Source organism: Salmo salar, chromosome ssa22 (genome assembly GCF_905237065.1).
Source record: "Salmo salar chromosome ssa22, Ssal_v3.1, whole genome shotgun sequence".
Classification (NCBI taxonomy): domain Eukaryota; kingdom Metazoa; phylum Chordata; class Actinopteri; order Salmoniformes; family Salmonidae; genus Salmo; species Salmo salar.
The window spans coordinates 3,753,313-3,768,713 of NC_059463.1; positions in this window are offsets into that span (position 1 = coordinate 3,753,313).

Genomic DNA, 15,401 nt, shown 5'->3' on the forward strand with positions numbered 1-15,401 from the left:
ACAAGCACACAGCTAAGACAAGCCAGAAGTGGCTTCGGGACAAGTCTCTGAATGTCTTTGAGTGGCCCAGCCAGAGGCCAGACCTGAGCCTGATCGAACATCTCTGGAGAGACCTGAAAATAGTTGTACAGCGACGCTCCCCATCCAACCTGACAGAGCTTGAGAGGAACTGCAGAGAAGAAATGAGAGAACATCTCCAAATTCAGGTGTGCCATGCCCAAGAAGACTTGAGGTTGTAATCGCTGCCAAAGGTGCTTCAACAAAGTACTGAGTAAAGGGTCTGAATACTTATGTAAATGTGATAGAATAAGGCTGTAACGTAACAAAATGTGGAAAAAGTCAACAGGTCTGAACACTTTCCGAAAGCACTGTTTAAGAAGGTAGAGCAGCACTTTTATTATGGACAGACTTCTTCCCATCTTAGCTATTGTTGTATCAATATGTTTTGACCATGACAGTTTCCAATCCAGGGTTACTCCAAGCAGTTTCGTCACCTCAACAATTTCCACATTATTTATTACAAATTGTTTAGAGTTTAGTGAATTAGTTTTCCCAAATAAAATGCTTTTAGTTTTCGAAATATTTAGTACTAACTTATTCCTTTCCACCCACTCTGAAACCAACTTCAGCTCTTTCTTAAGCATTGCAGTCATTTCAGTCGCTGTAGTAGCTGACGGGTATAGTGTTGAGTCATTTACTCAAAGCCAGTGGCATGTCGTTAGTAATAATTGAAAAAAGTAAGGGGCCTAGACAGCTGCTCTGGGGAATTTCTGATTCTACCTGGATTATGTTGGAGAGGCTTCCATTAAAGAACCCTCTGTGTTCTGTTAGACAGGTAACTCTTTAGCCACAATATAGCAGGGGGTGTAAAGCCATAACACATAGTCTGCTGCTGGAAAAATGTATGATCGATAATGTCAAAAGCAGCACTGAAGTGTATATATACAGTACCAGTCAAAAGTTTGGACACACCAACTCATTCCAGGTCTTTCCTTTATTTTTACTATTATCTACATTGTAGAATAATGGTGAAGACATCAAAATTATGAAATAACACATATGGAATAATTTAGTTACCAAAAAGTGTTAAACAAATCAAAATATATTTATATTTAAGATTCAAACTCTAAAAGGTCTTTACCTATCACATCTATAAACAGTCAACTTATTCATCATAACCTTGTTTCATATAATCATGCTGAACAGCTGTACTTATGATTCAGCACTACATAAATTGGTTTAATGATTTACTAGCTAATTAACCTGTTAGGGCTAGGGGGCAGTATTGACACGGCTGGATAAAAAACGTACCCGATTTAATCTGGTTACTACTCCTGCCCAGTAACTGACATAATTTAATGTTTTGCTTTCGTTGTAAAGCCTTTTTGAAATCGGACAGTGTGGTTAGATTAACGAGAGTCTTGTCTTTAAATAGCTGTAAAATAGTCATATGTTTGAGAAATTGAAGTAATAGGATTTTTAAGGTATTTGAAAATCGCGCCACTGGATTACACTGGCTATTGCGTAGGTGGGACGAATTCGTCCCGCCTAGCCCAGAGAGGTTAAATGGGAACACAGGAGAAACATACACACTCTGCACCGGTTATTGACTGGAGACGTAATACGCTGAAAATAAATCCCTAGTGGAATGACAACAACATTGATGCTTGTTAAAGAAGAGATGGGGAGAGAGAGAGAGACACAAACACTAACCTCTTACATCTAGACGTTCCGCTAGCGGAACACCTGCTCCAATATCCAATGATAGGCGTGTAGCGAATTACAAATTCCTCAAAAATACAAAAACTTCAATTTTTCAAACATATGACTATTTCACAGCATTTTAAAGACAAGACTCTCCTTTATCTAACCACACTGTCCGATTTCAAAAAGGCTTTACAGCGAAAGCAAAACATTAGATTATGTCAGCAGAGTACCCAGCCAGAAATAATCAGACACCCATTTTTCAAGCTAGCATATAATGTCACAAAAAACAAAACCACAGCTAAATGCAGCACTAACCTTTGATGATCTTCATCAGATGACACACCTAGGACATTATGTTATACAATACATGCATGTTTTGTTCAATCAAGTTCATATTTATATCAAAAACCAGCTTTTTACATTAGCATGTGATGTTCAGAACTAGCATACCCACCGCAAACTTCCGGTGAATTTACTAAATTACTCACGATAAACGTTCACAAAAAACATAAATTATTTTAAGAATTATAGATACAGAACTCCTTTGTGCAATCGAGGTGTCCGATTTTAAAATAGCTTTTCGGTGAAAGCACATTTTGCAATATTCTGAGTAGATAGCCCAGCCATCACGGCTAGCTATTTAGACACCCACCAAGTTTAGCCCTGACCAAACTCTGATTTACTATTACAAAAGTTTGATTACCTTTGGTGTTCTTCGTCAGAATGCACTCCCAGGACTGCTACTTCAATAACAAATGTTGGTTTGGTTCAAAATAATCCATTGTTATATCCAAATAGCGGCGTTTTGTTTGTGCGTTCAAGACACTATCCGAAGTGTAAATAAGGGTCACGAGCATGGCGCATTTCGTGACAAAAGATTTCTAAATATTCCATTACCGTACTTCGAAGCATGTCAACCGCTGTTTAACCTGTTAGGGCTAGGGGGCAGTATTTGCACGGCTGGATAAAAAAAATGTACCCGATTTAATCTGGTTACTAATCCTACCCAGTAACTAGAATATGCATATACTTATTATATATGGATAGAAAACACTCTAAAGTTTCTAAAACTGTTTGAATGGTGTCTGTGAGTATAACAGAACTCATTTGGCAGGCAAAACCCTGAGACATTTTCTGACAGGAAGTGGATACCTGATGTGTTGTATTACATTTAAACCTATCCCATTGAAAAACACAGGGGCTGAGGAATATTTTGGCACTTCCTATTGCTTCCACTAGATGTCACCAGCCTTTACAAAGTGTTTTGAGTCTTCTGGAGGGAGATCTGACCGAACAAGAGCCATGGAACGATGATGGCCCATTAGACACCTGGCGCGCGAGTTCATGTTGGGTACCCTCGTTCCAATACGTTATAAAAGAGTATGCATTCGTCCACCTTGAATATTATTCATGTTCTGGTTAAAAAAGGCCCTAATGATTTATGCTATACAACGTTTGACATGTTTGTACGAACGTAAATATATTTTTTCCCCTCGTTCATGACGAGAAGTCCGGCTGGCTTAGATCATGTGCTAACAAGACGGAGATTTTTGGACATAAATGATGAGCTTTTTTGAACAAAACTACATTCGTTATGGACCTGTGATACCTGGAAGTGACATCTGATGAAGAGAATCAAAGGTAATGGATTATTTACATAGTATTTTCGATTTTAGATCTCCCCAACATGACGTCTAGTCTGTATCGCAACGCGTATTTTTCTGGGCGCAGTGCTCAGATTATTGCAAAGTGTGATTTCCCAGTAAGGTTATTTTTAAATCTGGCAAGTTGATTGCGTTCAAGAGATGTAAATCTATAATTCTTTAAATGACAATATAATATTTTACCAATGTTTTCTAATTTTAATTATTTAATTTGTGGTGTTGACTTGACTGCCGGTTATTGGAGGGAAACGATTTCCTCAACATCAATGCCATAGTAAAACGCTGTTTTTGGATATAAATATGAACTTGATAGAACTAAAAATGCATGCATTGTCTAACATAATGTCCTAGGAGTGTCATCTGATGGAGATTGTAAAAGGTTAGTGCATCATTTTAGCTGGTTTTATGGTTTTGGTGACCCTGTCTTTGACTTGACAAAACATTACACACAACTCTTGTAAATGTACTGTCCTAACATACTCTAAATTTATGCTTTCGCCGTAAAACCTTTTTGAAATCGTAAAACGTGGTTAGATTAAGGAGATGTTTATCTTTCAAAGGGTGTAAAATAGTTGTATGTTTGAAAAATTTGAATTTTGACATTTATTTGGATTCAAATTTGCAGCTCTTGAAATGCACCTGCTGTTGATGGAGTGCACCACGGGGGGGGACGCTAGCGTCCCACCTAGCCCATAGAGGTTAAAATCAATTTTTATGCCATTTTTCTTGTAAAAAAGCGATAATATTCCGACCGGGAATCTGCGTTTAGGTAAACAGACGAAAGAAAATAAAGCATGGGGTCGACTCGGGCACGAGCCTGAGTCTCACAGTACTGTGACCAGCCACTACCCAAACGCGCTACTTTTTTTCAGCCAGAGCCTGCAAAGCCACGATTCAGCTTTTTGCCGCCTTCTGAGAGCCCATGGGAGCCGTAGGAAGTGTCACGTAACAGCAGAGATCCTCTGTAATGGATAGAGATAATCAAGAAGGGCAAGAAATTGTCAGACAGGGCACTTCCTGCATGGAATCTTCTCAGGTTTTGGCCTGCCAAATGAGTTCTGTTATACTCACAGACACCATTCAAACAGTTTTAGAAACTTTGGAGTGTTTTCTATCCAAAGCTAATAATTATATGCATATTCTAGTTTCTGGGCAGGAGTAATAATCAGATTAAATCGGGTACATTTTTTATCCGGCCGTGAAAATACTGCCCCCTAGCCATAATAGGTTAACATTGGTACATTCAGAAACTACTCTCACATACAGTAACCACATTGCACACGAATCGCTGCCCGCTTTGTGTAAGAAATGCCTGGGTTTGCTGGGGATCTCTCGGTGAACAGTGCAGCCTTGGAAAGGAGGTTGGGGCCTCCCGAGTGGCAAAGTGGTCTAAGGCACTGCATCGCAGAGCTAGCTGTGACACTAGAGATTCTGGGTTCGAGTCCAGGCTCTGTCACAGCCGGCCACGACCAGGAGACCCATGGGGCGGCCCACAATTGGCCCAGCATTGTGCGGGTTAGGGGAGGGTTTGGCCGGCAGGAATGTCCTTGTCCCATCGCGCACTAGAGACTCCTGTGGCAGGCCGAGTGCAGTGCACGCAGATACGGTCACCAGGTGTATGGTGTTTCCTCCGACACATTGGTGCGGCTGGCTTCCGGGTTAAGTGGGCATTGTGTCAAGAAGCAGTGCGGCTTGGTTGGGTTGTGTTTCGGAGGACTCACGGCTCTCGACCTTTGCCTCCTCTGAGTCTGTATGGGAATTGCAGCGATGAGACAAGACTGTAACTACCAATTGGTTACCACGCAATTGGGGAGAAAAAGGAGTAAAAAAATAAAAAAGGAAAGACGGTTGGGCCTTTTTGTGGCACGTTTGTAAGGCTCTGATTGTCCGAAATGGTTCCAACAAGTCTTCTATTGTTGTCCTTCTTTGTGCTGTGCCTTCCAAAAGTATTCATCTCCTTGGCGTTTTTCCTAGTTTGTTGCATTACAACCTGTAATTTAAATTGATTTTTATTTGGATTTCATGTAATGGGCATACACAAAATAGTCCAAATTGGTAAAGTGAAATAAAAAATATTACAAATGGAAAAGTGGTGCGTGCATATGTATTCACCCCCTTTGCTATGAAGCCCCTAAATAAGATCTGGTGCAACCAATTACCTTCAGAAGTCACAAAATTAGTTAAATAAAGTCCACCTGTGACTAATCTAAGTGTCACATGATCTAACCTGTTCTGAAATGCCTCAGAGTCTGCAACACCACTAAGCAAGGGGCACCACCAAGCAAGTGGCACCATGAAGACCAAGGAGCTCCCCAAACAGGTCAGGGACAAAGTTGTGGAGAAGTACAGATCAGGGGTGGGTTACAAAAAAATATCTGAAACTTTGAACATCCCACGTAGCACCATTAAATCCATTATTCAAAAATGGAAAGGATACGGCACCACAACAAACCTGCCAAGAGAGGGCCGCCCACCAAAACTCACGGACCAGGCAAGGAGGGCATTAATCAGTGAGGCAACAAAGAGACCAAAGATATCCCCGAAGGAGCTGCAAAGCTCCAGCAGAGATTGTAGTATCTGTCCATAGGACCACTTTAAGCCGTATACTCCACAGAGTTGGGCTTTACAGAAGAGTGGCCAGAAAAATACATTGCTTTAGAAAAAAAAGCAAACATCTTTGGTGTTTGCCAAAAGGCATGTGGGAGACTCCCGAAACATACGGAAGAAGGTACTCTGGTCAGAGTAAAATGTTGCTTTTTGGCAATCAAGGAAACACTGTCTGGCGCAAACCCAACACCTCTCATCACCCCGAGAACACCATCAATCACCATCACACCATGAATCATGGTTGTGGCAGCATCATGCTGTGGGGATACTTTCATTGGCAGGGACTGGGAAACTGGTCAGAATTGAAGGAATGATTGATGGCGCTAAATACAGGAAAATTCTTGAGGGAAACCTGTTTCAGTCATCCCGAGCTTTGAGACTAGGACGGAGGTACACCTTCCAGCAGGACAATGACCCTAAGCATACTGCTAAAGCAACACTCGAGTGGATTAAAGGGGAAACATGTAAATGTCTTGGAATGGCCTAGACAAAGCCCAGACCTCAATCCAATTGAGAATCTGTGGTATGACTTAAAGATTGCTGTACACCAGCAGAACCCATCCAATTTGAAGGAGCTGGACCAGTTTTGCCTTGAAGAATGGGCAAAAATCCCAGTGGTTAGCTGTGCCAAGCTTATTGAGACATACTCCAAAAGATTTGCAGCTGTAATTGCTACAAAAGGTGGCTTTACAAAGTATTGACATTTGGGAGGTAAATAGTTTTTGCACGCTCAAGTTTTCAGTTTTTTTGTCTTATTTCTTGATTGTTTCACAATAAAACATATTTTGCATCTTCAAAGTGGTGGGCATGTTGTGTAAATTAAATGATACAAACCCCCCAAAAATCTATTTTAATTCCAGGTTGTAAGGCAACAATATAGGAAAAATGCCAAGGGGGGTGAATACTTTCGTAAGCCCCTGTAGTTGTGTAGTATCCAGTGACTTGTCATGTATTCCTGAACAGAATTAGAGTTGACTTTCCTTTCATTCACTCTTGAAGAGGCTTCTTTGAAGATAGGCTAGCCAGCCGTATCGATTGTTGGAGCAGAGTAACAGGATGGTCCTACTTAAATTCTCTTTCAAAGATACTTTACTTAGGACAGCTAATCAGCCGTACCAGTGATTGTCCGGGTGGTGGGTTTATCATCTCCACCTGATGTTGAGATTCAAAGTTCAAACCACTTTAAATACACAGCTGCAGCTTCACTACCTTGGTCAATGTGTTTTTTTTTCATAACCCATCATTTATACAGATTGCTTGAAAGCTGCAACTCCGGCCGGCTACTCACTGTGCAAAGTTTGTGGAAAACAATTATCTCTTATAGCTTCTCAAATCACATCCCTCTCATAACAAAAACACTTTCATCATTGTTAATATTACATGCACAACGCATAGTATGGAAACTTTGTATAGGATACGAGCATCTGCTAAATGACGTAAATGTAAAAAATATAGGTATACTTTCCAAGATACAGTATTTCCTTTCTAACATTTTTTATGACATCACAAAATAACAAACAAACTTACATTAGTAAGTCTGACCATTCCCCATGTTCTATGTTAGAAATGTTGTTCCAGTATTTGCTTTTGAACGTGTTAGAGTTTCAGCTGGAAAAAGTGTTGAAAAAGTACATTCCTTTGGTGAATCTTGAGAGCGCAGAACTGAATTTTCTCCCTTGATTTACAACAGGGCGTAAGTTGGTCCTCATGAGAGCCAGTTTCATCATAGCGCTTGATGGTTTTTGCGACTGCACTTGAAAAGCTTTCAAAGTTCTTGTACATTTGCAGATTGACTGACCGTCATGTCTTAAAGTAATGATGGACTGTTGTTTCTCTTTGCTTATTTGAGCTGTTCTTGCCATAATATGGACTTTTACCAAAAAGGGCTATCTTCTGTATACCCCCCTACCTTGTCACAACACAACTGATTGGCTCAAACATATTAACAAGGAAAGAAATTCCACAAATTAACTGAATTTGAATTGTTTGTTGAACCCCTTTATCGACAAGTTTCCCAGGAGCCTAGCTTCACCCTCTCCTCAAGCTAGGTCACTTAAAGCTATTTGTGATGCTCTGGGGTATGCTGATGTCTGGAGAACCTTTCATACCTCCAACAGAGTTCACATTTTCTCTGCACCTCATGGATGTCGGACTAAAATAGATTACATTTTATGCCCAGGACATGTTTGCAGACTGTTTTATCTGCTAATATAGGAAGCATAGTCATATCTGATCATGCTGAGGTGATCCTGGAACTACAACTCATAGGGGCACCCAATCCATCAAGACATTGGAGATGGAATACAACCATTCTTAAAGACCATACACTTACATCATATTTTATTAGAGTTCAAAGCATTTTTCTCTACTAACTCTCAATCAACAGATAACCCCTCGCTCCTTTGGGAAACATGTAAAGGGTACGCCAGGTTTCTGATTATGTCATACTCAGCCACTAAGAGGTGGAAAAAAACATGTAAAGCAAAAAAAGTTAAAAGGGTGAATTGGCAACTAAAGAGAAGGACTACATTCAAATTCCCACTCCTGCCCTTACAAAGCAAATATCAGTCCTTAGATCAATGTTGGACTCTCTCCTAACACAGGACGCTGAAAAGAAAATTTGATTTGTCGGGCAAAAGCTTTATGAACATGGCGATAAACCAGGAAAATATTTGGTGTACCTAGCTAAGAAGAGAGCAGACTCAGTCAATTGCTACTATAACTGATTCTAATGGCAACCATTTATATGAACATAAATGGATAAATGAGTCATTTAAGAAACTCTATGCAAATCTTTTTTCCTCAGAACTAACAAATGATGCACCCAAACTGATAGAGGACATATTTTCTAAGATAGTTCTTCGGAAATAGTTTGGAGCCCAGAGGTCTCTCCTTAATGCCCCTATTACAGAGGAAGAGACAATGTTTGCAATTGAGAATCTGCAAAATGGTAGGGCCCCAGGGACCAGACGGGTTTAGTAGTGTGTTCTATAAGGAGTTCCATGGACTGGTCCTTGAGCCATTGCTTGATATGTTTAACCACTCATTTTTAGATGACCGCCTCCCTCAAACGCTGAGGGAAGCTAACATATCACTTATTCTCAAAAAGGGAAAATGCCCAGTCTTGTTCCTTGTACAAACCTATTGCTCTTCTGAATGTGGATAGAAAATTGCCTTCTAAAATCCTAGCCACATGACTAGAGGACTTATTGCCATTAATTGTGAAAGGGGACCAAACTGGCTTCATTAAGGGCCGTAACCCATGTAATAATGTCAGGTGGTTTCTTAATGTTATTCAAGTCTACCAATGAAGTGCTGTGGATGGTCTTGTGCTCTTCCTAGATGCTGAAAAAGCATTTGATCGTGTGGAGTGGTCCTACCTATTCTTTGCTCCAACTACATTTTGTCTAGGTGACAACTTTATAAAATGGGTTAAGGTTTTAAATTATGATCATCAGGTGACTGTCCTTACTAATGGGCTAAGGTCAAATAGCTTCACACCACATAGAGGTACTAGATAGGGCTGTCCTTTGTGCCCTGTCCTATTTGCGCTCCTTTTTTAATTATTTGTAACCTTTATTTAACTAGGCATGTCAGTTAAGAACAAATTCTTATTTTCAATGACAGCCTAGGAATAGTGGGTTAACTGCCTTGTTCAGGGGTAGAACGACCGATTTCTACCTTGTCAGCTCCGGATTTGATCTTGCAACCTTTCGATTACAAGTCCATGCTCTAACCACTAGGCTACCTGCCATTATGGAGCCACTGGCCGATGCAATCTGTGTAACACCTGCTATACAGTGTCTGCTTGGTGATGTTCATCATAAAATAAGCTTGTACGCTAATGATGTTTGATATTCATCTCCAGCCCCGAGACTTCCATTACATATCTTGTTAATAATAGGCTACAAGAATAATTTAACTAAATCAGAGGCTATGCCACTTGGTAGTCTTCACCCTGTACCTACTACCTTTCCCCCCTTTCCTTTTAAATGGTCTCCCTCAGGTTTTACGTATCAGGGTATATTCGTAACTCCTAAGTTCCAGCAAATGTACAAAGCCAATTTTGTTCCCTTATTTGATACAATAAGACAGGATCTGGAGCGCTGGAACTCTTCTGATTTCATGATTGGGTAGAATATCCCTCTTGAAAATGAACATTTTACCTAGACTACTTCACCCAATCCAAATGATCCCAATCTTTCTTTCCAATAAGGTAATGACTTAATTTAAATGGCTGGTTAAGTTCCTTCATATGGAGAAAATGCAAGCCAAGACTTAAGATGTAAATATTACAGCTGCCAGGCTTGATCTGCCCAATATTAGGCTTTATCAGTGGTGTGCCCACCTATGTTATATTTCTGACTGGATCCCAAATAATGATGACTCTATTTGGTTAGATATTGACACTTCTTTTTCAAAACATCCCTTGCAGGATCTTTTATTTTCCCGAAGCTTCAAGTCAGTAAAAGATCACTGCAATAATCCCATTACACTTTACACAAAGCATGGAGAGCAGTTCAACATTTTTGGGGGAAAGGTCCAAACTAACCTTTGCTCTTACCTCGATTCTTAACAACCCAGATTTTGTACCAGGATTGCTGGATGCTGGCTTTAACATTTTGGCTTGATAAGGGCATTGGCAGACACAATTACTTATTTGTTGATAAGATTTGATTGTCATTTGAGCAGATGGTTGAGAAATATCGACTCCCAAAGCAGGACTTTTTCCGCTTCCTACAAGTAAGACATATTTTGAAGAGCACCACCTTGATTGGCAACACTGATGTATCTGTCATTGAAAAAATGTTTTTTTTTTGCTCACAAAGGAAAATGTCTGTTCGTTTATTTTATGATGCTTTGAGGTCCTTTTCTACTGTTGACACACAGGGTCAAGCGAGTGTGGGAGAAATAATTGTCTGCTTCTATTGATGAAGAGACGTGGGAGGACATTTGGAGATATGCAAAAACAAAATATATCTGTAATCGTACTAGAGCAATCCAAATAAGAATAATACACAGATTGCATATTCCCAAATCACGACATGCTTTTAGCCCCTCCTCCTCCTCCTCCTCATCCTCTCCTCAGTGTCTTAAATGTAAAACTGATACAGGCACCCTAACACATTGTTTATGGTCATGTTCCAAATTACAAAGATACTGGTCTAATGTTCTTCAAGAAATTGAAAAAATCCTCGGGGTTGACCTAGAATTGGACCCTGTTTCTTTGCTGTTAGGTCTCCCTTGTAGGCATATTACTTCTGTGGGTAAGAGGAGGCTTTACAACATCCTTACCTTCACAGCGAGGAAAAACATCCTCTTACAGTGGATTAATGAGAAGGTCCCTTCTATTCTTTCCAAGATGGCGTAGCAGTCAGACGTCTATATGTCTTGTCCCGTCCCATGTATATGTTGTTTTCTTCGTATATATTTTTTTGATTTTTTATCTCAATTTCCATCTACGGACTGAACATATTCTCCTGCAACCCGCCTCACCCAATGTGGTACGGATCTGATATTTTTTACACTTTAGAACCCTCATCAGAATCTAGCCAGCTAACTAGCTACTAGCTAGTAGTCAGTTAGCCACTGCAAACGGTCATCACCGTTAACTCGGACATCAGCCAGCCTCAGCCTGGTCAATTCCTGCACAGCGCAATATCAACCCAGAGCATATCGGACTGCTTTCTCTACCACATCTCCGTATTCCTCCCGCAAGCTCTGAACCTTTACACCGGATCATCGCAGCTAGCTAGCTGCTATCCGAGTGGCTACTCCTGGCTAACGTCTCTGTTCCGAAGCAAGCACCAGTTAGCATGGAGCTAGCCTCGAGCTAAGCCCATCTCCAGGCTAGCCGAAGAGGTCCTTTACCCAGATTTCTGGGTGTGGAAGAATAGATTAAAGGCATAATGTACAGACAAGGGTATGGTAGGATGTGAGTACAGTGGAGGTAAACCTAGGCATTGAGTGACATTGAGAGAGGTTTCGTCTCTAGAGGCACCAGTTAAGCCAGGTGAGGTCACCGCATGTGTGGGGGGTGGAACAAAAGGGCTATCTAAAGCATATTGGGCAGGGCTGGGGGCTCTACAGTGAAATAAGACAATCACTAACCAAAACAGCAATAGACCAGGCATATTGACATTAGAGAGAGGCATGTGTAGCCGAGTGATCATAGGGTCCAATGAGTAGCAATAGATGAGTCAGGGAGCCGATTCAGTAGTATCTACTACTACGCTAGGCGAGCTACTATCACTACCGCTCTGAGATCAAGGACTGTCGCCTTGTAGATTAGGTCATCTGTCCACCAAAGCCTTTAACAGGGACACGACTGTCAGAATTGGAGGCTATTTTACTAGCTTGTTGAAGATTACAACTAGCTAACTGGTAAATTAGACTTTTCCCCAAAGCCCGTTGGCAAGACCGCCAATACATACTCACCTCGCACAAAAGGCTTGAAATGCTTGAAGTTGGTCATTACTATGTGGTGTTATTTCTCCTTTTCAGAAAGGTCCATGACTGAGTTTTTCTCCCCAGTTTTTGTTGGCTAGGCAGGTAGCCTAACTTTAGCTTGGCTTGTTGAGTTCTCTAGTGGGGTCGTTTCAAATGTACGAGGAAGCATGTGCCTGCAAATAGTGTGCATATGCAACCAATCAAAAAGTCGTTCATAATACCCTCCATTCATTAAAATCACAATTTAACCAACACACAACTATTTTTGTGACGACCTGGACCAACCGCTTGGTTTTGAAGTATTGAAACCAAACCATATGGATTTGAATGAAAAGTATTTGAATAAACATGAAAAGGTGAATGTAAGAAGCATAATTTCAAATAGGCTACATCATATTAAACAGCATATACACACTCTAAACAGGTCAGGAGCCAGACAGGGAGCCTAAGAAGGAACAAAAATGAATTATTTAGGCTATATTATTTCAATTATTTTAATGGGCTGGTAGGAACATAAAGCGCTCAGTATTTAAAAGACATTTTGTTGTATTAAATCATTATAGTCTATAAATTGCAAATATAAGCTGTAATTTACAAATTAAATGAAAAATGACTTACTGGTGCCTTTGAATTCATTTTTTGAAACACAAGTTTGGCCGGTCTGTGGCCTCAAGCTGGAGAGCAGGCCAGCAGTGGAGAACACCCTCTCCACACTTGCAGAGCCACTGGGGATGCTTAACACTCTTTTGGCCACTCTAGGCAGAGATGCAGAAGTTTGTTTTCTATAGGTAGGCCTAAAGGTTACTAGCCCAACCACTTGGCTACCTGCCGCCCCGTGAAGTGAGCGCTACTGCAGTGAAATTGGAATGGGCGAGAAGGCCGATGGTCCAGCCTTTGGGAATCTCGCTCAAATTGGGCAAATTGAGCGTCTCCTCACAAATGTATTTTATTTATTTAACTAGGCAAGTCAGTTAAGAACAAATTCTTATTTACAATGCCAGCCTACACTGTCATTGTCACATACTCTGGTTGGGGAATGCTGTCAGCATGGCCGTGGCCTTTAAAATACATCACTCATTGCTTCAAGCCACACCTCGCCACACCCACCAAACAGGAGCAAACGTACCTCAAAGTCTGTTCAATAACGTACAAAAACGTTTTTGGGAAGTGTTTAGTTCAGTACAAACCGTTCCGCAATGTAGCAAACGTTCAAGCGAACTGAGCGCACCTCAGAACAGTGAGTCACAGCCAATGCTGTATATATAAATCATTGGTCACAGCTCGCCGTGTATTTACATGGTTTACGCATCAGCCAGACTGTATCCATGTAACGGAACAGAATGTTAGCTCGCTAGATCAGGATGGTTCGTACGAGGCTAGATGCGCGTACGCATGGTCTAAAGTTTGCGGGGAGCTGAGTAAATTTTTATAAATGCCAACTTTTTGCGCACACACATTTTGGGGTGTATGTTGTAAGTATGCACGGTTTATAAATGAAGCCCCTGGGGTGTAATCATTAGTCCAAACTAAAACAAGTTTCTAATGGAAAAATTCCGGTAGATCCCTCCCCGTTTCATTCCGTTTGCTTCCGATTTAAGAAACGTTTTGCAACAGAATCGGCGTACTGAATACAGTTGTTAATGTGTCAAGTCTTTGAGATACCAGAACCTAGTACCTGGTATTTTGGTATTTTATTAGCATCCCCATTAGCTGTTGCGAAAGCAGCAGCTACTCTTTCTGGGGTCCACAAAAAAACATGAAATAATACAGAACATTAATAGACAAGAATAGCTCAAGGACAGAACTACATCAATTTAAAAAAGGCACACGTAGCCTACATATCAATAAATACACACAAACTATCTAGGTTTAAACGGGAGAGGCGTTGTGCTCTTCTCAGGAACATTGGAAACTGTAAGGCTGATGAATGTAAAAATACTTACTGGAGTATAAGTATAGAAGTAGTCGTCCTGTATTTCATAAAATAAGAGTTGGCTACACCATAAACAGTTTTCCATTCATACAACGTGTCTGGTAAATTTCCACCGTAGATATGCCATGGTAAACGAGGAAATACTTTAATGGAGTTGTACGGAATGATTTTCAAACAGACAAATCGCCTGTAGTCTGCACATAAAGTATGACTAAGTTGTTGTGACGATAATACCAACCAGAGGGCGAAATAGTCTGGAAAAATGTTGGCTGCAATCAAGGCTAAGAGAGAACCTCAACATCCGCATTAGGGAGTGGTAAATTGCTGACAAATGTTGGTGGCAAACGAGATCAACTGTGCAGGTGATTTTAGGGCATATTGATGGTTTGAGACATCAGCTGGCGATAATCTGGTGGCTTTCGATGGTTGCAATTGGCCCTGTATCTCCTTGGACACCAGAGGCTCACCCCAGCCTACAAAAAGTTAATTCACCTTCAAGAAAAAAAAAAAAAATCCTAATGCTTAGGTTTAAACGTTAAATGTGTTTGCTACCTGTCAGGTATTTTATCTGTCTGTAATATCGATTTGTTAACATTTGTAATGTCTTCAATGTAAAATGTAAGCGTTTTTATTGATGTGTTGGACCCCAACAAGATTAGCTGGCATCAGTTAATGGGGTTCCTAATAACTTCAAATTCCAGCCTACAATATTGCTGATAGAATATCATAACTGCATTGATTTCAATAAATAGTTTCCTCAGTTATTTACAGTAGACATAATAGAACCAATTTCTTATTTAGGGTCTTAATGGGCTCTAGCATTTCAGTGTGCCAGGTTTTTTCAAGCCCCTTCATTATTTATTTGCATTAAAGTTCAGGCTTTAGTAGTCAATGTCAAATTATATTTATGAAAAGTTGTGTTTGTAAGACATTCTTACTGTGGTTCCAAGATGTCGCCCCTGCCTGGCCACCTGAAACAAGAGCCTGCCAGAGGCTGAGGGCTGCAGCTCCTCTCTGGGCCTCCCGCCATGAAGGAACTG